At 42.6% G+C, this 22,006-nt stretch overlaps 1 pseudogene; it reads left to right on the forward strand.

The window, feature by feature from the left end:
- The first annotated feature begins 5,052 nt into the window (after positions 1-5,052).
- LOC106563349 (phosphatidylinositol 4-phosphate 5-kinase type-1 beta-like) lies at positions 5,053-21,161 on the forward strand (annotated as a pseudogene).
- Positions 21,162-22,006: the final 845 nt, after the last annotated feature.

The raw sequence follows: 22,006 nt of genomic DNA on the forward strand, positions 1-22,006 counted from the left end.
TCCTGCTTACAAGCAAAAACTAAAGCAGGAAGCACCAGTGATCAATAAAGAAGTGGTCAGATGATGCAGATGCTAAGCTACAGGACTGTTTTGCTAGCACAGACTGGAATATGTTCCGGGATTCCTCCAATGGCATTGAGGAGTACACCACATCAGTCATTGGTTTCATCAATAAGTGCATCGATGACGTCGTCCCCACAGTGACTGTACGTACATACCCCAACCAGAAACCATGGATTACAGGCAACATCCGCACTGAGCTAAAGGGTAGAGCTGCCGCCTTCAAGGAATGGGACTCTAACCCGGACGCTTATAATAAATCCCGCTACACCCTCAGACGAACCATCAAACAGGCAAAGTGCCAATACAGGACTAAGATTGAATTGTACTATACCGGCTCCGATGCTCGTCGGATGTGGCAGGGCCTGCAAACTATTACAGACTGCAAAGGGAAGCACAGCCGCGAGCTGCCCAGTGACAGGAGCCTACCAGACGAGCTAGATCACTTCTATGCTCGCTTCGAGGCAAGCAACACTGAGGCATGCATGAGAGCATCAGCTGTTCTGGACGATTGTGTGATTACACTCTCCGTAGCCGACGTCAGTAAGACCTTTAAACAGGTCAACATTCACAAGGCCGCTGGGCCAGACGGATTACCAGGACAGGTGCTCCGGGCATGTGCTGACCAACTGGCAGGTGTCTTCACTGACATTTACAACATGTCCCTGATTGAGTCTGTAAAACCAACACGTTTCAAGCAGACCACTATAGTCCCTGTGCCCAAGAACACTAAGGTAACCTGCCTAAATGACCACTGACCCATAGCACTCACGTCTGTAGCCATGAAATGCTTTGAAAGGCTGGACATGGCTCACATTAACACCATTATCCCAGAAACCCTAGACCCACTCCAATTTGCATACTGCACCAACAGATCCACAGATGATGCAATCTCTATTGCACTCCACACTGCCCTTTCCCACCTGGACAAAAGGAACACCTATGTGAGAATGCTATTCATTGACTACAGCTCAGCGTTCAACACCATAGTGCCCTCAAAGCTCATCACTAAGCTAAGGACCCTGGGACTAAACACCTCCCTCTGCAACTGGATCCTGGACTTCCTGACGGGCCACCCCCAGGTGGTAAGGGTAGGTAACAACACATCTGCCTTGCTGATCCTCAACACTGGAGCCCCTCAGGGGTGTGTGCTCAGTCCCCTCCTGTACTCCCTGTTCACCCACAACTGCATAGCCAGGCACAACTCCAACACCATCATTAAGTTTGCAGACAACACAACAGTGGTAGTCCTGATCCCTGACAACAACGAGACAGCCTATAGGGAGGAGGTCAGAGATCTGGCCGGGTGGTGCCAGAATAACAACCTATCCCTCAATGTAATCAAGACAAAGGAGATGATTGTGGACTACAGGAAAAGGAGGACCGAGCATGTCCCCATTCACATCAACGGGGCTGTAGTGGAGCAGGTTGAGAGCTTCAAGTTCCTTGGTGTCCACATCACCAACAGACTAGAATGGTCCAAACACACCAAGACAGTCGTGAAGAGGGCATGACAAAGCCTATTCCCCCTCAGGAAACGAATAAGATTTGTCATGGGTCCTCAGATCCTCAAAAGGTTCTACAGTTGCACCATCGAGAGCATCCTAACTGGTTGCTTCACTGCCTGGTACAGCAACTGCTCAGCCTCCGACCGCAATGCACTACAGAGGGTAGTGCGTACGGCCCAGTACATCACTGGGGCTAAGCTGCCTGACATCCAGGACGTCTATACCAGGCGGTGTCAGAGGAAGGCCCTAAAAATTGTCAAAGACTCCAGCCACTCTGCTACCGCATGACAAGCGGTACCGGAGCTCCAAGTCTAGGACCAAAAGACTTCTCAACAGCTTTTACCCCCAAGCCATAAGACTCCTGAACAGCTAATCAAATGGCTACTACCCCCCAACCGCCGAATACAACAGGTCTACCTGTTGTATTCGGCGCACGTGACAAATAAACTTTGATTTGGTAGGCTATTTGCTGCACGCTACCCAATCTGTGCACTTAAAACAATTCACAGCTCATTCTTTAAAAGAAATGAATGATCCTCTGTGGCCAAATCATGCTCTTTGGTTTAGTATTTTGAATGATAGTATTTATTTCTGTATAGGCATAAGTAATTATAGCTAATTTGGGTAATTTAATTCAATTTACTTTATGGGAAGCTTCTCTTTCCCGAGGCTATTGAACACGCCGCCTATGTCAACATCAATGTAAATGAAACCGCTGCATAAAACAGCTGGCCCTGAGGCTTACAAGGCGGAGTTCAAATGCAGACATCAAATTCAATGCAATTGTCTGGCACTGTCTCTGCTTAAAATGAAAGGCAAGCAGGCTGGCAGCTTCTCTCCAAGCGATGCTCCGCGTGGTCCTAAAGCCAGCCATTCTAAATGCTAAACAGCCGTTGCATTTTACTTGGGATTGGAATGATTTACTCTACATTTTTGTTTTCTACTTTTACATTTTTTTAAGGAACGAACTCAGTCTGTCTTTCAACTTACTCTTGAAAGTTATTGGACAAATATTGGGGGGGGGGGGTGCTGAGGAGTATGTCAGTCTGTAATAAAGCCCTTTTGTGGGGAAAAACTCATTCTGGTTGGCTGGGCCTGGCTCCCAAGTGGGTGGGCCAATGCCCTCCCAGGCCTACCCATGGCTACAACCATGCCCAGTCATGTGAAACCCATAGATTAGGGCCTAATGAATATTTGAATTGACTGATTTCCTTTTAAGAACTGTAACTCAGTAAAATCTTTGAAATTGTTGCATGTTGCATTTATATTTGTCACGTCCTGTCCCTTGTAAGATGTCATTTTCTATAGTAGAGTAAGTCAGGGCGTGACAGGGGGTGTTTTTGGGTGTTTTCTATGTTTTCTATTTCTAGGTTTAATTCTAGGTTTCTATGTTTCTATGTTTTTTGGGGGGTTGATCTCCTCCAATTGGAGGCAGCTGGTCCTCGTTGCCTCTAATTGGAGATCATATTTAAGTAGTTTTTTTTCCCCCCACCTGTGTTTGTGGGCAGTTGCATTCTGTTTAGTCTCTGTACCTGACAGAACTGTAAGTTGATCGTTTTCCGTTTTTTGAGTTAATAAATATCATAATGAGCACTCAACACGCTGTGCTTTGGTCCCCTCTATACGACAGCCGTTACAATATTTTTGTTCAGTATGTAACTTGTCAGAAATTTCCACATCAGCTAAAAATAATTTTGTCCATAGATTTTGTAATAATGAGTCACTGAAATATCACATGAATACACATTAGACATTGCAAAATGTATAGAATTGCAAGACCATTTTCTCCCCGTCAACAAGAGGGGTGTGGACAGTTTGTGTCATGAACAGTGCTTGTGCCCATAGAAATACACATTAATTTCCCAACCAAGTTAACCAGTATGAACTGAACCCCCCACAATGAAAGGCTACCACACAAAATGTACAGTACAAGAGTCCAGTACAGTACCAAAAAAGTCAGGGAATGTGAGCTATGGTGAACCTAAACATCAAATTGAACACTTGCACATTCTTTGGCACTTTGAAGCAGGATACATGATCTATTTGATGCATCATTGATGGTGCCTTCAGACACTTTAACTCTATGATGACTTAGATGCTCATATAAGTTGCTTGAGAATGTGAGTGGTTGGTATGAGGCTAGCAGATGAGTTGAATTTACATTGAGTCTGTTGATAAAGTAGCACAAGTAAATACTTTTTTTGTCATTGTTTTTCCCAACACGATGTGAGAATGTGTCGAATAATTGCTTTGCCTTCCAAGATTTTGAGTGGTGTGTTATTGTGGTCATCATATTGGCAGAGAGACTAAATCATGAATTAATTAATGAATCATGAATAAGCCCTTATAACAATGGGTCTCGTGTCCACTTCACCCAGCAGCTTTACCTCAGTGCTACTTGTTGATTGTGAAAACGTCTCCATTTTGTAGATGGGGAACTTGATATGGACAATGGGATACAGATGTTTTGTGTGTTCACTATACTGATATACAGTGCTGAGAATTTTTGGACTTGACCCTCTCTTTCCATCTCATTTTACATTTTACACATTTAGCGACTTACAGTAGTGAATGCATACATTTCATACAATTTCATACATTTTTTTTTCTGTGCTGGCCCCCCGTGGGAATCGAACCCACAACCCTGGTGTTGCAAACACCATGCTCTACCAACTGAGCTACAGGGAAGTGTGAAACTGTGATTGGCAGTAATTGCTAAATATTTGCTTTATAAGGTAAAATCAGCCCTCATATCACACCATTTATTGTGTCGTGGAATAGGAACTCACCTGTTCCCTGTTTAAACTTAACAAAAGGGAGGTTTTCCTTGCCACTGTGGTTCTGCCTCTGCATTGCTTACTCTTTGGGGTTTTAGGCTGGATATACCTAAAGCACTCTAATAATTGCTGATGTAAAGAGGGCTTTATGAAACAAATGTGATTAATTGGTTAATAATGAAATGAAACCACAACCATGATTTAGATTATAATACATCTATTATTATGTCATGTTAAACAGGGTGAAAGAGTATATACTTAATCTTGTCTTAGATTAATCTATATTCTTTCTGTCCAAAAGATGGAAACAACAACCACTGAGAATGGAGGTGGAGGAACCAGTGGGTCAAAAGATTACAAAAAGGTATGGAGTCTTTGGGCCCCGGTAATTGATTTCTAATTCATGGCACACATCTACAAATCCTGTATAATGTCCTTCTGAGTGTGAACAAGGTCCCATTGGTGAACTGAGCTTCAAGAAGGATTACTGCCATTCCTCTTAATATTGGACAATGCTTTGCCCTCCCTGGACTGGAGATGGTGTTGTGGTTGAGCGTTACATAACGGTGCTCAGTCTGTCTGTTTGTGTCTGCTGATGCCGGGGTGGCGGATAACGTGATTAGGTAGATCAGCCACTGTGTTTAGCCACATGAGAGGCACGCCGACTGCCCTGTAGATTCTCTGCCTTCCATCGGTTCAGAACGGAAATGCCAATATCAGTTACAAAGCTACAGGTGGTCCTGGTATCCATGAACGTGCTGTCTGACATGCATCAGATGTACCTTTCAGATGTACAAAAATGGTATGGTTTGATCTGAAATCCTACACATTATAATCAGTGTTGTATTGATTGAGAATATTATGTTTGTGTGGTCCCAGCCAACAGCTGCTGCACTGAAAGGAGCCATCCAGCTGGGCATTGGGTATGCTGTGGGGAACCTGACATCCAAGCCTGACAGAGATGTGCTCATGCAGGATTTCTACATGGTGGAGTGTCTTTCTACCCAGGTACAGGACACAGCACTGGCATCACTCAGCAGGCTTATACACATCACTAGTTAGTGACATGAATACAGCACAAACACTGTTAAAGAAGCTTATCTGAACCTCATTGGACAGATTTTCCCATTGACACAGAAGTCCCTTTCACTACAAAAGTGCTACTCCAGTCTCCTTCTCACCTCATTTAACACCTGCTCATTTCCACGTTTTCATACATTCATGGAATGTTTGGGAATGACGTAGAGTAAGGCATATGTGAAACTTGAATAGCAATATAGAGTGGGAAAGTGGCGGTGTGTTCAGACAGTTAATAAACACTGCAGTAAATAAAACCTAATAAAAAAAATCTGTCTTGTCCAGGACCGGACTCTACACAGACCGGTCCTACATAGCCAATCGGAGCTACAGTAGGCCTATATGCAAATAGAACATTTGCCACACAGGCGTGCCATCACTCACTTTGAACTGGACTGTGTGTTTACAGGCAGTAGCAACAGCACGACTTTAGATCATTAGAACGCATTCGGTAAAAGCCACAAAATACACCTGAATGGATTTCTGCAAATATGTAAATCCCACGGGAGTCTTCTTACATTTGCAGACTTTACAGTCCTATTGATCAAACAACCATGAAAAGGTAAGCTATCTCTCCCACAGATGGCGCTGTAACTTTTTTTGAACATAATGTTTCCTCCATCGTTTCTTATGACTGAAAAAAGCTTCTGGACATCAGAACAGCAATCACACACCTCAATCTGGACGAAGACATCTACTTCAATGAGTCTATGCCACAGGACATACTGCTCATCTCGAACCAGGCCCTAATCCCCGGAAGAGGAAAAAACATAGCTATAGAGGTCGCAGTGCGGGTACATTGATGAGACTACAGCGACGAGTGAATAAACCGCTCCTACCCTCTGTTCTGAGATACTCTGAATGATTGGCTATGAAAAGCCAACTGACATTTCCTCCTGAGGTGCTGACCTGTTGCACCCTCGACAACCACTGTGATTATTATTATTTGACCCTGCTGGTCATCTATGAACATTTGAACATCTTGGCCATGTTCTGTTATAATCTCCACCCGGCACAGCCAGAAGAGGACTGGCCACCCCTCATAGCCTGGTTCCTCTCTAGGTTTCTTCCTGTTTTCTGGCCTTTCTAGGGAGTTTTTCCGAGCCACTGTGCTTCTATACCTGCATTGCTTGCTGTTTGGGGTTTTAGGCTGGGTTTCTGTACAGCACTTTGTGACATGAGCTGATGTAAGAAGGGCTTTATAAATAAATTTGATTGATTGTTCTATTGGTGAATGTGCAATCGCTGGAGAACAAACTGGACGAGCTCCGTTTGAGACTATCCTATCAACGGGACATTAAGAACTGTAATACTCTATGCTTTTCGGGGTCATGGCTGAACAAGGACATGGATAATATACAGTTAGCTGGGTTTTCCATCCATCGGCAGAACAGCAGAATCCAGTAAAATCCGTGGGGGTGGGGTGTCTCTCTTTGTCAACAAAGACTGGTGCGCATTCTAAAGGTTCTGCTCGCCTGAGTTAGAGTACCTCATGATAAGCTGTAGACCACACTATTTACCAAGAGTTTTCATCTATATTTTTCGTAGCTGTTTATTTACCACCACAAACCGATGCTGGCACTAAGACCGCACTCAACAAGCTTCATAGGGCCATAAGCAAACAAAAAAATGCTAATCCAGAGGCGGCACTCCTAGTGGCTGGTGATTTTAATGCAGGAAAATTGGAATCTGTTTTACATAAGTAATTTTTTCAACAATTGTTTACAGACAGATTATTTCACTTATAATTCACTGTATCACAATTCCAGTGGGTCAGAAGTTTACATACACTAAGTTGACTGTGCCTTTAAACAGCTTGGAAAATTCAAGAAAATGATGTCATGGCTTTAGAAGCTTCTGATAGACTAATTGACATTATTTTAGTTCCCAGAAACCCAGCCTAAAACTCCAAACAGCAAGCAATGCAGATGTAGAAGCATGTAGGTATTACAGACTCGGTCAGGGAGAGGTTGAAAATGTCAGTGAAGACACTTGACCCAGACATACGGGACCTTTGAAGCTTCACTGAAAGATGCACATCTGTTGTGGCATCTGTTGGGCACTGCTTACCGCACAGCTGATGCTTCTTGTATACTTCAATAGTTTCCTTCTAGTGGTCCATCACTCAGTCATAATATCAAATCAAATTCAAATCAAATTTATTTATATAGCCCTTCGTACATCAGCTGATATCTCAAAGTGCTGTACAGAAACCCAGCCTAAAACCCCAAACAGCAAGCAATGCATGTGAAAGAAGCACGGTGGCTAGGAAAAACTCCCTAGGAAAAACTCCCTAGAAAGGCCAAAAACCTAGGAAGAAACCTAGAGAGGAACCAGGCTATGAGGGGTGGCCAGTCCTCTTCTGGCTGTGCAGGGTGGATATTATAACAGAACATGGTCAAGATGTTAAAATGTTCATAAATGACCAGAATGGTCAAATAATAATAATCATAGTAGTTGTCGAGGGTGCAACAAGCACGTCCGGTGAACAGGTCAGGGTTCCATAGCCGCAGGCAGAACAGTTGAAACTGGAGCAGCAGCACGGCCAGGTGGACTGGGGACAGCAAGGAGTCATCATACCAGGTAGTCCTGAGGCATGGTCCTAGGGCTCAGGTCCTCCGAGAGAAAGACAGAAAGAGAGAATTAGAGAGAGCATATTTAAATTCACACAGGACACCGGATAAGACAAGAGAAATGCTCCAGATGTAACAGACTGACCCTAGCCCCCCGACACATAAACTACTGCAGCATAAATACTGGAGGCTGAGACAGGAGGGATCAGAAGACACTGTGGCCCCATCCGATGATACCCCCGGACAGGGCCAAACAGGCAGGATATAACCCCACCCACTTTGCCAAAGCACAGCCCCCACACCACTAAAGGGATGTCTCCAACCACCAACTTACCGTCCTAACACAAGGCCGAGTATAGCCCACAACGATCTCCGCCATGGCACAACCCAAGGGGGGGCGCCAACCCAGACAGGAAGACCACGTCAGTGACTCAACCCACTCAAGTGACGCACCCCTCCCATGGACGGCATAGAAGAACACCAGTAAGCCAGTGACTCAGCCCCTGTAAAAGGGTTAGAGGCAGAGAATCCCAGTGGAAAGAGGGGAACCGGCAAGGCAGAGACAGCAACGGCGGTTCGTTGCTCCAGCCTTTCCGTTCACCTTCACACTCCTGGGCCAGACTATACTTAATCATAGGACCTACTGAAGAGATAAGTCTTCAGTAGAGACTTAAAGGTTGAGACTGAGTCTGCGTCTCTCACATTGGTAGGCAGACCATTCCATAAAAATTGAGCTCTATAGGAGAAAACCCTACCTCCAGCCGTTTGCTTAGAAATTCTAGGGACAATTAGGAGGCCTGCGTCTTGTGACCGTAGCGTACGTGTAGGTATGTACGGCAGGACCAAATCGGAAAGATAGGTAGGAGCAAGCCCATGTAATGCTTTGTAGGTTAGCAGTAAAACCTTGAAATCAGCCCTTGCCTTAACAGGAAGCCAGTGTAGGGAGGAGTAATATGATCAAATGTTTTGGTTCTAGTCAGGATTCTAGCAGCCGTATTTAGCACTAACTGAAGTTTGTTTAGTGCTTTATCCGGGTAGCCGGAAAGTAGAGCATTGCAGTAGTCCAGCCTAGAGGTAACAAAAGCATGGATTAATCTTTCTGCGTCATTTTTGGACAGAAAGTTTCTGATTTTTGCAATGTTACGTAGATGGAAAAAAGCTGTCCTTGAAACAGTCTTGATATGTTCTTCAAAAGAGAGATCAGGGTCCAGAGTAACGCCGAGGTCCTTCACAGTTTTATTTGAGACGACTGTACAACCATCCAGATTAATTGTCAGATTCAACAGAAGATCTCTTTGTTTCTTGGGACCTAGAACAAGCATCTCTGTTTTGTCCGAGTTTAAAAGTAGAACGTTTGCAGCCATCCACTTCTTTATGTCTGAAACACAGGCTTCTAGCGAGGGCAATTTTGGGGCTTCACCATGTTTCATTGAAATGTACAGCTGTGTGTCGTCCGCATAGCAGTGAAATTTAACAGTATGTTTTCGAATGACATCCCCAAGAGGTAAAATATATAGTGAAAACAATAGTGGTCCTAAAATGGAACCTTGAGGAACACCGAAATTTACAATTGATTTGTCAGAGGACAAACCATTCACAGAGACAAACTGATATCTTTCCGACAGATAAGATCTAAACCAGGCCAGAACTTGTCCATGTAGACCAATTTGGGTTTCCAATCTCTCCAAAAGAATGTGGTGATCGATGGTATCAAAAGCGGCACTAAGATCTAGGAGCACGAGGACAGATGCAGAGCCTCGGTCTGACATCATTAAAAGGTAATTTACCACCTTCACAAGTGCAGTCTCAGTGCTATGATGGGGTCTAAAACCAGACTGAAGCGTTTCGTATACATTGTTTGTCTTCAGGAAGGCAGTGAGTTGCTGTGCAACAGCTTTTTCAATTTTTTTTGAGAGGAATGGAAGATTCGATATAGGCCGATAGTTTTTTATAATTTCTAGGTCAAGATTTGGCTTTTTCAAGAGAGGCTTTATTACTGCCACTTTTGGTGAGCTTGGTACACATCCGGTGGATAGAGAGCCGTTTATTATGTTCAACATAGGAGGGCCAAGCACAGGAAGCAGCTCTTTCAGTAGTTTAGTTGGAATAGGGTCCAGTATGCAGCTTGAGGGTTTGGAGGCCATGATTATTTTCAGCATTGTGTCAAGAGATATAGTACTAAAACACTTTAGTATCTCCCTTGATCCTAGGTCCTGGCAGAGTTGTGTAGACTCAGGACAATGGAGCTTTGGAGGAATACCCAGATTTAAAGAGGAGTCCGTAATTTGCTTTCTAATGATCATGATCTTTTCCTCAAAGAAGTTCATAAATGTATTACTGCTGAAGTGAAGGCCATCCTCCATTTGCGAAGGCTGCTTTTTAGTTAGCTTTGCGACAGTATCAAAAAGAAATTTCGGATTGTTCTTATTTTCCTCAATTAAGTTGGAAAAATAGGATGATCGAGCAGCAGTGAGGGCTCTTCGATACTGCACGGTACTGTCTTTCCAAGCTAGTCGGAAGACTTCCAGTTTGGTGTGGCGCCATATCCGTTTGGTGTGGCGCCATTTCAGTTTGGTGTGGCGCCATAATATTCTCTGTTTGCTCTAACTCAGTGGTTCCCAAACTCTGGGGCCAACTTAAAGCTGTAATAGTAGAATACTTCAAAATGAGGTTGTGCATTAGCAGTTTTCCTCTCGTCATTGCTCCCTCAGAGAGCTAATTAGGTAGCCTAGCGGTTAAGAGCGATGGGCCAGTAACCGAAAGGTCGCTGGTTTGAATGCCCGAGCCGGCAAGGTGGAAAAATCTGCAATTCTGCCCTTGAGCAAAGCAGTTACACTGTGCCGTGGACTTCGATAAAGGTAGCCTGCCGCATCGCTCTGATTCAGAGGGGTTGGGTTAAATGTAGAATACACATTTAGGTTGAATGCACTCCGTTGTGCAACTGACTAGGTATCCCTTATAATGTTTTAGAAATGACCAGAACCAACTTACTAGTCCATGTCAGCTAAAGTTTTTTTTAATCTAGGTTTTTTAACCCATTTTTTTTGTTCCCCAATGATGGAAGGGGGGCCCCGAGTGGAAACATTTGGCAACTGCTGCTCTAACTGATACATTTGTGTACTGTACCCTGTTCTATTGGGATGCAAATGTACATATTTTCTGTAATAAATGAGTGTTTGTCACTGATAACACTGATCTGTTTGTGTGATAACGCTTGTGTTGTCAGTGAGCGGAGCAACATGACCCCAGTGTACCACTTCCCAGACTTCCGCCTCAAAACCTACGCCCCTCTCACCTTCCGCTAGTTTAGGGCAGGGGCGGAAATCCCGGGGGGGGACGGGGGGGACACGACCCCCCCCCCATCCTGGGAAAAATATGATTTGTCCCCCCCAATATATCACTGAAACATAACTATGTAATTTAAATCATATTAATAATACGCAATGAAAGCAATTGTGCTGATTATAGACACTTAATAGCGCGTTTTTAAGTTTCAAAAGATTGCGACCCCCCCCACCCTTTGCCTCACAATGGTTTGATCCACTGCCAGTTCCTTAGCTTGCTAGGTAACAGAGAGGTCTTATCTACTGTCTGAAAGGCACTCAATGCACGTAACTGACGTGAGGTTAATCCAGTCAATCGCGCACACACACTAGCTGAATATGCAGAGCTAGCGCGCAAATATTAACTATTAAGCTAGCTAGTACCTATTCCATTTATGTGGCGTCGTCAAAGATGGAATCTTTGCTATCGTCAATTTATTCCAAGATCAGCAAGCAGATGATGTAAGTTAGTGCTTCAAAGTCCCTGTGATGAGGTTAGCGATAAACTGAAATCCAAACTGAACAGAACTACACTCTCTTCTACCATTGTCTTAAATATATTTAATGGTCTCGTTGCAAAAGCTAAATTGTCGCAAGGGAACTTTTATTTATTTATTTTATTTCACCTTTATTTAACCCGGGTAGCAAAGATTATAGCAAACACCACTGAAACTGAATTGGTGCTCGCTAGCTTTGCAAATTCAGCTATTGTTGGAAGCCAGCCAATATGAAACAAACTATTAAAATTACAAAAGGTTGCAGCATATGTTGTGTAAATGGTGAACTCATACAGCTGTCAACTCTTGTCATTTTAATCCGTTTCACATTTGCTAGCTACCTTTTAGATCGAAGCCCAAATAGAATGATTGAAGATGATAGAAGGCCATATCCTACTGTAAATAACCTACACACTGTGTGTGTAGCCAGCCAGCCAGCCAGGTAGAAAAATGGCAGAAAAATAAAAGACGGACATCAGAGTATTTTTTTCAATACACCAAAACGCATAGTAAGAACCCTAGTAGCCTAATATCTCAAAGACTAGTTGATAAAATGTTCATAAGAAAGAAATGAAATTCTAATGGAAATGTTTCACAATGATGTCATTAGGCAGAGCAGGCAACAGATGGCACACAGACAGCAGAGTTGGGGACAGATATGCAGGGACAGACTGGCAGAGACAGGGAGTCTCAGGTAAGTTTGTTGAGTCTTTGTTTGGCAACATTATGAAAGGTTCTCAATTTTTTTTACTTGTAAAATAGGAACATAATTGGAAAATGCCATGGATACCCCCACTCTCAACTTAAACTGGTGACTGAACTAAGATTTGTTAAAGGCAATGGTATTGCTGTTGTGATTAGTTGTGTAGTTTTGGGTACCGGTAGTTAGGAGTACGGCAAACACCTTATTTCTTTGGTTCCTCAATATACATTTACCATATTACAATGTAGGCTATGTGTTACAGCACTACTTTTGGTGTCCCCCTCAGGAATTGCTCTTGAGAAAATTTCATGTAATTGTCCCCTCCAAAGTTGATATCAGATTTTCGCCCCTGGTTTAGGGAGCTCTTTGGCATCAAAGCAGATGACTACCTGGTTAGTGTGGAAAGCCCCTTACAGAAAACACTCCTACACACCATGTGCTTCTCTGATAATACAGCATACAATCATGTAGTAATACACCCCATTAGAGTTGTCTGATCGATAAGTAAGAGCACAGTGTTCCCACTGGGCACAGATGTCATTTCAATGTTTAGTTTGGATTTACATTTGAGTTGTCAACTAATGTGAATTCAACGTGAAATCAACAAAACATTTCACCACGTCATTGCATTTAGTTTTTAAAAGTTGGGTGGAAAAAAAAAACCAATTCCCTTATGTTGATGTCTTTTTTCAAATCCAATCAGTTTTCTACGTTAATTCAACGTCATCACATTTACATTTTTGGGTTGAAATTACTTCTAAACAATGTTGATTCAACCAGTTTTTGCCCATTGGGTTTCTTTGTGGTTTGAAAACTTCCTTGTTGCTGTCTGTCACGTCCTGACCCTAGTAAGATGTCATTTTCTATAGTAGAGTAGGGCAGGGTGTGTTTTGGGGTGTTCTATGTTTTCTATTTCTATGTTTAATTTCTAGTTTTTCTATTTCTATGTTGGGATTGTTTGGGGTTGATCTCTAATTGGAGGCAGCTGATCCTCATTGCCTCTGATTAGAGATCATATTTAATTAGGGGTCTTCCTGTTTGTGGGTTATTATCTTTTGAGTAGTGCGTTGTCCCCTCTGTGTCATGGTTTGTTGTTTTTGTATTCAGTTTCATGTTTAATAAATATGTGGAACTACGAACACGCTGCATTTTGGTCCGCTCCTTCGAACAGCCGTGACACTGTCCTGTCTTTATGAATGCATGCTATTGGCTCTTCCTGTATGAATTCCAGTACTCCATCTGTAATGAGCCTCTGATTGAGCTGTCCAACCCCGGGGCCAGCAGTTCCTGGTTCTACCTGACCAGCGACGATGAGTTTGTCAATAAGACAGTGCAGCATAAAGAGGCTGAGTTCCTGCAGAAACTCCTTCCTGGATACTACATGGTGAGCCCCTCCCTTAACACAAACACCATTCCTGGCATAATAAATAGGGCAACTCTTATCAGTTCTAGCGCCTTCAGGATATTCTTATTCAAAGATTGTATAGTTTAATTTAAATGTTGGCAACGTGTGAACTATTCTCAAATTCATCTCTTTTTCCATCTTGTTTTATTTCTGAATCAGAACCCGAGGACACTGCTACCCAAGTTCTATGGCCTGTACTGCATCCAGTGTGCTGGTGTCAACATCTGCCTGGCGGTGATGAACAACGTGATGCCCAGGGCCCTCCATATGCACTACGACCTGAAATACGACCTGAGGGGCTCCACCTACAAACGCCGCGCCTCGTGCAAGGAACGCGCCAAGTTCTCACCCACCTTCAAAGACCTGGACTTCCAGGAGATGCTTGAGGGCATGCACTTTGATGGTGACACGTACAGTACCTTAATGAAGACAATGCAGAGGGACTGCAGGGTGAGGCCACTCGCAGTAGATTCACTTACTTATTGGTATTGCATATTCAAAACATGAAGGCTAGTCAATTGTGTGTTATCAGAGGGACATTTTAGTTCCTTCAGTAGCATTTGGTTGGATATTTCTCATTGAACTTTGAACCCTTACTGGCAATAATGTTACATAAGGATGACCGGCCTCTTCTCCATGACCTTGAGCCCTTCTGAATGACTGCATTATTACTCAACAGAGGAACTGGACAGAGACAGAATAACAATCACCCAACACAATGTGGTAGGTAGGCAGCAGCACAGTTAGGTAACTTGGGCATCGTTAAGGCCTTTGTTTAGGAGTTATAGTGTCACATCAGTGATCGTCAGAAGCAATGTTCCCTCTAAGCTGCGCAAGAGATTGAACTTCACTCAATTTTCTACAGTAAACACTATCAACAATTCGCTCTACTGTGGGAATTGTGATTGAATCAATGCAATATTAGCTACGTACACAGACCAGTGCGCCATAAACAATCTTCTTCTATGGTATAATGGCATTCTCAACAATTAGATGTGCATTCTGCCACCTACTGTGCAGGTGCATAAGGATCCCAAAAAAGGAAATGATATGGGTAAAAAATATCGTACAAACTATCAAAAAAAGAAATTAACATAATCAACCTGCTTTTCTGTAAAACACTAATTCTAATCAGGTCCCTACACAGGTTCAGAAGACGCCTGTGAGGGTGGGACATTTCCTAGAGGCATTAGTCCTTGCAGTGCTTCTGCACTCCAAAAACATATCGGATGCAGATAAAATGACAATTGTGCTGTGCAATTAATCACTGTGGCTATAAATTCCATGTTCTTTACAATGAGTGTATCCAGATCACTCGATTTACTTAACACTAACAACTGGTTGCGATGCATCCACCGCCATATCTTCAACACTGTTGCCTCTTGGCCTTTGACTCTCCTCACCGCCTCCACATAGGAGAACCGCTACATAGCTCTGATCCTTGACACCTCCAACCTCCTTCACCCTAACAGGGCACTCAAAGTCCGGAGTATGATCCCCACCACATTTTTTATTCACCAATTCTTCAATACCATACTTCAACCGTCTGCAAACATTTCACACGTGCCCATATCCTTTACAATTCCCACACTGTAATGGTTTGGACACAAATGCTCTCACCGCATACCGTACATATCCAAGCTTCACATGTTCAGGTAGTCTCCTCAAACAACAATAATAGGCTTATCTCCTTCCTTCCATTTACCATAGGGGTCAGGCGACATGCACTGACCACTCCTGGGATTTTCTGACTAAGGTACTCGTCTTATATATCCAATGAGACTCCAACTATAACTCCTTTGGCAGGAGCACTGCACCGAAGATCAATACAGGTTACTTCTGACGTGGGCAATTTTGCCAGATGCAGCGCAGGCTTCTGTTCTTCGACACAATTAACCAAAACAAGGCTGCTTCTAGTCACCTTGATTGAATCCACCTTTCCCACTGCTTTCTTCCCAGTCCTCGATATTACAAATGGATTTCTCAAATGAAACTCCTTGTCCAAAAAATGCAGTCCAATAAGAAATAAATTGGGCCGGTCTTCTACTACAACTTTTGCTCGTTTTGTTCTATTCTTTGATTTCACTATTTTCCATCCATTATCCCACACATTCAGATTCAAGCACAGTCTCCATTTCCCCACCTAGGGCCTTCCCGCCATAACCAATCAGAGCTGCAGTAGGCCTATATGCAAATAGTCATTGCCATATATGGATCAGTACCATTCACTTTGAACTGGACTTTGTTTAGACTACAGTATGAGGGGTTGCGAGTAGATTTGCTTGTTTTGAGAACAAAGTGAGAGCTGCATGTAACCAGGTGTGCACATTTGTTCATATTCTTTGCCAGTTAGTTAGTTATTAGCCAAGTTATTGCTCATTTCTAGTCAACAATGGGGGAGTGGTTGCTTCCAACAAGCACAAATGTGTGCATTTCTAGCCATCTTTGAAAAGCCAGTCAGGTAAAACGTTTTTTTTTTAATGTCTTAAAGGGCAAATAGCCAATAGGCAGAGCGTAGCATAATTTGTCTGACTCTCTGTAATAATGGCATGGGAATAATAATGAATTTTATTTTGTAAAGTGGTTTCTTGCATCACACAACATTTTCAGTCACCTCCTTGTCTGATGGACAAGTGGATTAACAGGTTAATGTCAAGCCCTGCATGTTTTCATGGAATGTAGGCATCTGGTCACCCCCAAAGCCAATTCCTCCTTTGGCCGTCTCTCCTTCCAGTTCTCTGCTGCCAATGCCTGGAACGAACTACAAAAATCTCTGAAACTGGAAACACTTATGAGTTTATTTGAGTTTATTTTATTTTTACAGGGACAGTGCACATTAATCAACGTTTCAGTAAAAGTGCCGGTTTTAGCCAGCCGGCTAATTTTCAACCGCAGTCCCTGGGCAGGTTATTAAAAACAATTACAATATAGACAATCATTGAACAGTGAGCACACGCAGAGTAACATAGGACAAGCAAGACATAGCATACAGACAGAGCAACATAGGACAAGCAAGATGTAGCATACAGACAGAGCAACATAGAACAAAAAGCAACAAGACAAAATCCATAAAAACAACAAAGTGTTTCCACACCTCACAAGCTACAGACAACAGACAACATTGAAAGCGGCAATACACAGCTAGGGATTATGTTCACAAGTCTGATTGACCTTTAGCCATGTCTTCATGCATTTTGTGAAAGTGTGATATGTGGTGCAGTTATGTGTGTCTGATGGCAGTGTATTCCAGACATGGGAAGCTCTCACAGAGAAAGCAGATTTACTAAAGGTGCTTTTCCTTAAGGGAACTATACAGTCACCTCTCATGGCAGACCTTGTGGATCTGCTGCCATATGTTTGGGTTTTCTGTTTAACAAAAATACTGAGTGGAGGGGGAGCCAGGCCATTTAGGATCTTGAATACAAGACATGCGTCGGTGTATTGCACAAGATTTTCCCAACTCAGGAGCTCATGCTTTCTGAGGATGTAACAGTGATGATGGCTATTGGGCTTTCTATCGAGCACTTTGAGAGCCTGTTTGTAGACAGACTGAATAGGTTTTAATGTTGTATAGCAAGCTTGGGTCCAACTAGTCAAGCAGTATGTTAAGTGGGGGAGTATCATCGATTTGAAATACAGTTTTGCTACCTCTGTGGTCAAACAATTTCGTATAAATCGGAAATTAGCTAGGTTGAATTTGGTTATTTGAATTACCTTTTTCACATGCTTTTTAAAAGAGAGGTTGGAATCAAGTATGATTCCAAGGTACTTAAAATCAGATACCACCTGGAGCTTCTCCCCTGACACATAGACATCTGGCTCAGTAGCATCTGTTGCCCTCTTTGTGAAGAACATGCAAACTGTTTTTTTCACATTGAGATGCAAACACGAGTCACTGAGCCACTTTGTAACCTGGACCATTACAGTAGTGAGTTCTTGTGCAGCTTGTTGTTTGCTCTTTGCATGCACATATATCACTATCATCTGCATACATTTGAACTTCAGACCCAGTGCAGACGGAAGGCAGATCATTAATGTACAAGCTGAACAGGAGGGGCCCCAGTATTGACCCTTGGGGCACGCCCACATCATAGCTAAGAGTGGGCGACAGCTCATTGCTCACTCTGACACACTGAGTTCTGCCTTCAAGGTATGATTTCATCCATCTCAAGGCATCGGGGGAAAAGTTGAACTTGGACAATTTTGTGATGAGAATCTCATGGTTAACAGTATCGAAAGCCTTCCTTAGGTCCAGAAACACAGCCCCAACAACGCCCCCATTGTCCATCTTGGACTTCACATTTTCCAGAAGAAAGCAGTTGGCCGTTTCTGTGGAGTGTTTCGCTCTGAAGCCAAACTGCATGGAGTGTAATGTGAAGGGGCTGTTGTTGAGGTGGGAAATCAGTTGTTCTGCTACACACTTTTCAACAACCTTCGACACTACAGGTAGTATACTAATGGGCCTGTAGTTACTCACATCAGCAGGGTCGCCCGATTTAAAGATGGCCGTTATTATGGCTGACTTCCATACCCTTGGAAACACCCCCAGACCAATAGATGTGTTGGTGACCTTAGTAATGGGGCCAATGAGTGACTCTTTGTAGTTTTTAAGAAAGGTAGAGTCCAGCCCAAACACATCTTTGGATTTAGAGTTCTTTAGTGAGCTAATCACCTTGTTCACCTTTGACTCAGAAATCCTCCCTTATGATGAAGACAGGTTGAGCGTCATTCACTAGCACTGAGCCCAATAAACCAGTGGAGGGGTTCTGTGTCAGTACCTTGACAGAGTCAATAAAGTAGGAATTGAAGGCTATTGCTATTTCAACCGCATCCTGTGTTAGATTGTTATTCACCATGATTTCTAGTCTTTTTGTGGTGTTACTATGTTCTTTCCCTGTTAACTTTTTTAGATTCTCCCAGATCAATTTAGAATTTCCCTTTGCCTCACCAATTATGTTAATAAAAAAGTTTGCCTTGGCCTGTCTGATTTCTTTCATCACCTTATTTCTCAACATGGTAAACCTACGTCTGTCATGCTCTAATTTGGATTTTAGGGCTGTTTTTAGAGCATAATCTCGTTATTTTATCAATTTCCAAATTTCTCCATTTAGCCAAGGAAGAGTGCTCTTTTGGCCAGGTTTGGATTTGATTTTCTTTAGGAAACCATTTATTGTAGCCTGGATTGTGGATAGAAAAACCTCACTATCAGCTTCCACGTCTGTATAGGACAAGAGATCATTCCAGTTAATTCCATTAATTGCTTTTTCAAAATAGTTTAATTCACTCTTAGGTATTCTTAGTATTCTTATCTCCCTCACTAGCTTTAAGCACCAGCTGTCAAGAGCAGTTCACAGATCACTGCACCTGTACATAGCCCATCTATAATTTAGCCCAAACAACTACCTCTTCCCCTATTGTATTTATTTATTTAGCTCCTTTGCACCCCATTATTTCTATTTCTGCTTTGCACTTTCTTCCACTACAAATCTACCATTCCAGTGTTTTACTTGCAATATTGTATTTACTTTGCCACCATGGCCTTTTTTGCCTGCCTTATCTCACCTCATTTGCTCACATTGTATATAGACTTATTTTCTACTGTATGTTTGTTTTACTCCATGTTTAACTCTGTTGTCGTATGTGTCCAACTGCTTTGCTTTATCTTGGACAGGTCGCAATTGTAAATGAGAACTTGCCTACCCGGTTAAATAAAGAGAAAATAAAAATTGAACACCACACGTTGGCTGCTACTGTAGGCTGAACGATAGAACAGGTATTTCCATGTTAAATGTTATGGGAATATTTTTTTCTCCATTGTTTTTGATGGTAGGCCACTCTGATAGGCCTACATTATGATCAAATAGCCACAGTAACATACTTGGCAACTGTTGAAACTAACTTTAATAGTGGGTACAGCCTCAGTGTTCACAATAAACGCGTGCCGGAAGTTGCTCAGAATTTTCACAACGTTCAAGTTTGCGCTCAGCAGACCAGAAATGTGCTCAGTGGCGAAAAAAAAATGTAAAAAAAATTGAGGGAACATTGGTCAGAAGGCTAGAGGTTTAAGTGTGTTTGGTTTGCTAATCCATCTTTGGTGGCCAGTTTAACAGGCCTTTCAGCATGGGTGGTTGTTGAAGGTCACGTGGAGTGGTCAGTTAAGAGGATTGTTGAGAATTTAAGCGGGAACAAAATGTGGTCATGTCTCGGTCAGGTCCTGGAGAGTTTTAAGATCATGGACTACAGTCTCCTGCTGGGGGTGCATGTGCTGGACACGAAGTGTCTGAACAGGGGGGACCAGGGCGGACAGAAAGCGCCTCAATGGCCAGAGGGTCCTCTACTCCACCGCCCTGGAGTCCATCCAAGGGGACGGCAAGGTTGCAGAGCCAGTGGCCGATGACACGTGAGACAACGTTCACCTTCATAAGGCCCTTTAACCAATGACATATCACTGAATACACAATGAGTCATTGTAAACATTAGTACATTGTATTATTCACACCATAATTCAGTCAAACACTGCATAGCAGCTGTGTGCGATGTAAATTCCTTTTTTGTCCATTAGAATGGGTGGAATTCCAGCTAAACACAAAGATGAGAAGCTGCAGATCTTCTTAGGGATCATTGACGTCCTACAGGTGAGAGCTTTTTGTAGAACCACTCATCATTTCCATCAAGAAAAACGTAATGTTACACATAACATAAATTATCTTTAACACCAGTGCTTCTTTTAAGGTTCATCAAGAAGGTGGAGCACTCCTGGAAAGCCCTCAGTGTGTGTGTGATTGTATTCATATTCCATTTTGCTCTCATAGTGGCCTGACACCTGTGTATCTTTGTGTTTCAGGATACAGTGTCAGTTCAAAGGCCTGGTTTCTATGCAGACAGATTTTTGAAGTTCAAAAAGATCCATCGTAAGTGACTTCTTTCACTTAAACACACTCAATATGACCATATATATTTCCCCATTCCCTTTCTTCGTAATTTCACTAATGCTCTCTGTTTCTCTCTCTCTCAGCTCTAAGAGGAGCAATCTCCAAGAGGAAGAGGAGCTCCATCCATGCGATGAGGTCAGCCTCCCAGGAGGTACTGTCCCCCCCCAAAAGGAGGAGAAGAAGGACGAGAGAAAGGCCCAAAGCATGGAGAGCCTGGGCGGACAATGTAGTCACCCTTTATTAAAAAAAACGACACAACCCACAATCTATTGGGCCTGTACACACGTCATGCACTCGCTTCTTTATCCGTTGACCTTTTTTTGTATTTCTCTGTTTTGTTCAACAGTAATGAGTTCCTTCAAGCACCCTGACCTAGTCCTACTCCCTAAATGTTTCAATCAGGCTTTTTCCTCATCCTCCTCCACTCTTGAGAAGATCAAGAAAGACCTTGAGGAGCACCTGGAGAATAGGTACAGTGTCGACTGCACATTAAATCTTTACACCTTCACCACTGAGCACAAACTGGTTGAGTCAACATTGTTTCAACGTCTTTTGTCAACTTATTGTGACATGGAATCTACATGGAAAATACATTTCGACTTGAAAAAAATTAAACTATTTTTTTTTAGGGTGAAATTTCAACCACCAGATTACATATGTCATATTTGTAACCAATTTTCAACATAGACAAACTGTATAAAATATGTTGACTTTGTACATTTGAAACAACGTCAGATCTTCAATGTAATATCCACTTTCAGAAAAAGAAAAAAATTGTCTGGGCAGCACTTCCTACTGGAGAATTGATCTACAACTATTGATTTGGTCTCCCATCCAGGGTTTTAACCAAGCCCAGCCTAGCTTTGATATTTGTCACTGACTACTACCAATGTGTTATCGTGAGAACAATTTATTGAGAGATCTCTTAACTCTATATTCACTGTTTCTATTGAAGTCATTCCAAAGCGTAGGTTTTAACAGAGCAAATCAAATGTAACCATACTATACGGGGCCTTCAGAAAATATTCATACCCCATGACTTATTCCTCATTTTATTACAGCCTGAATTCATAATGGATTAAATAGATTTGTTTTCTCACCGATCTACAAACAATACCTCAGAATGACAGTGAAAACATGTTTTTAGAAAT

This window comes from Salmo salar, chromosome 11 (assembly GCF_965601325.2).
Source record: "Salmo salar chromosome 11, fSalSal1, whole genome shotgun sequence".
NCBI lineage: Eukaryota > Metazoa > Chordata > Actinopteri > Salmoniformes > Salmonidae > Salmo > Salmo salar.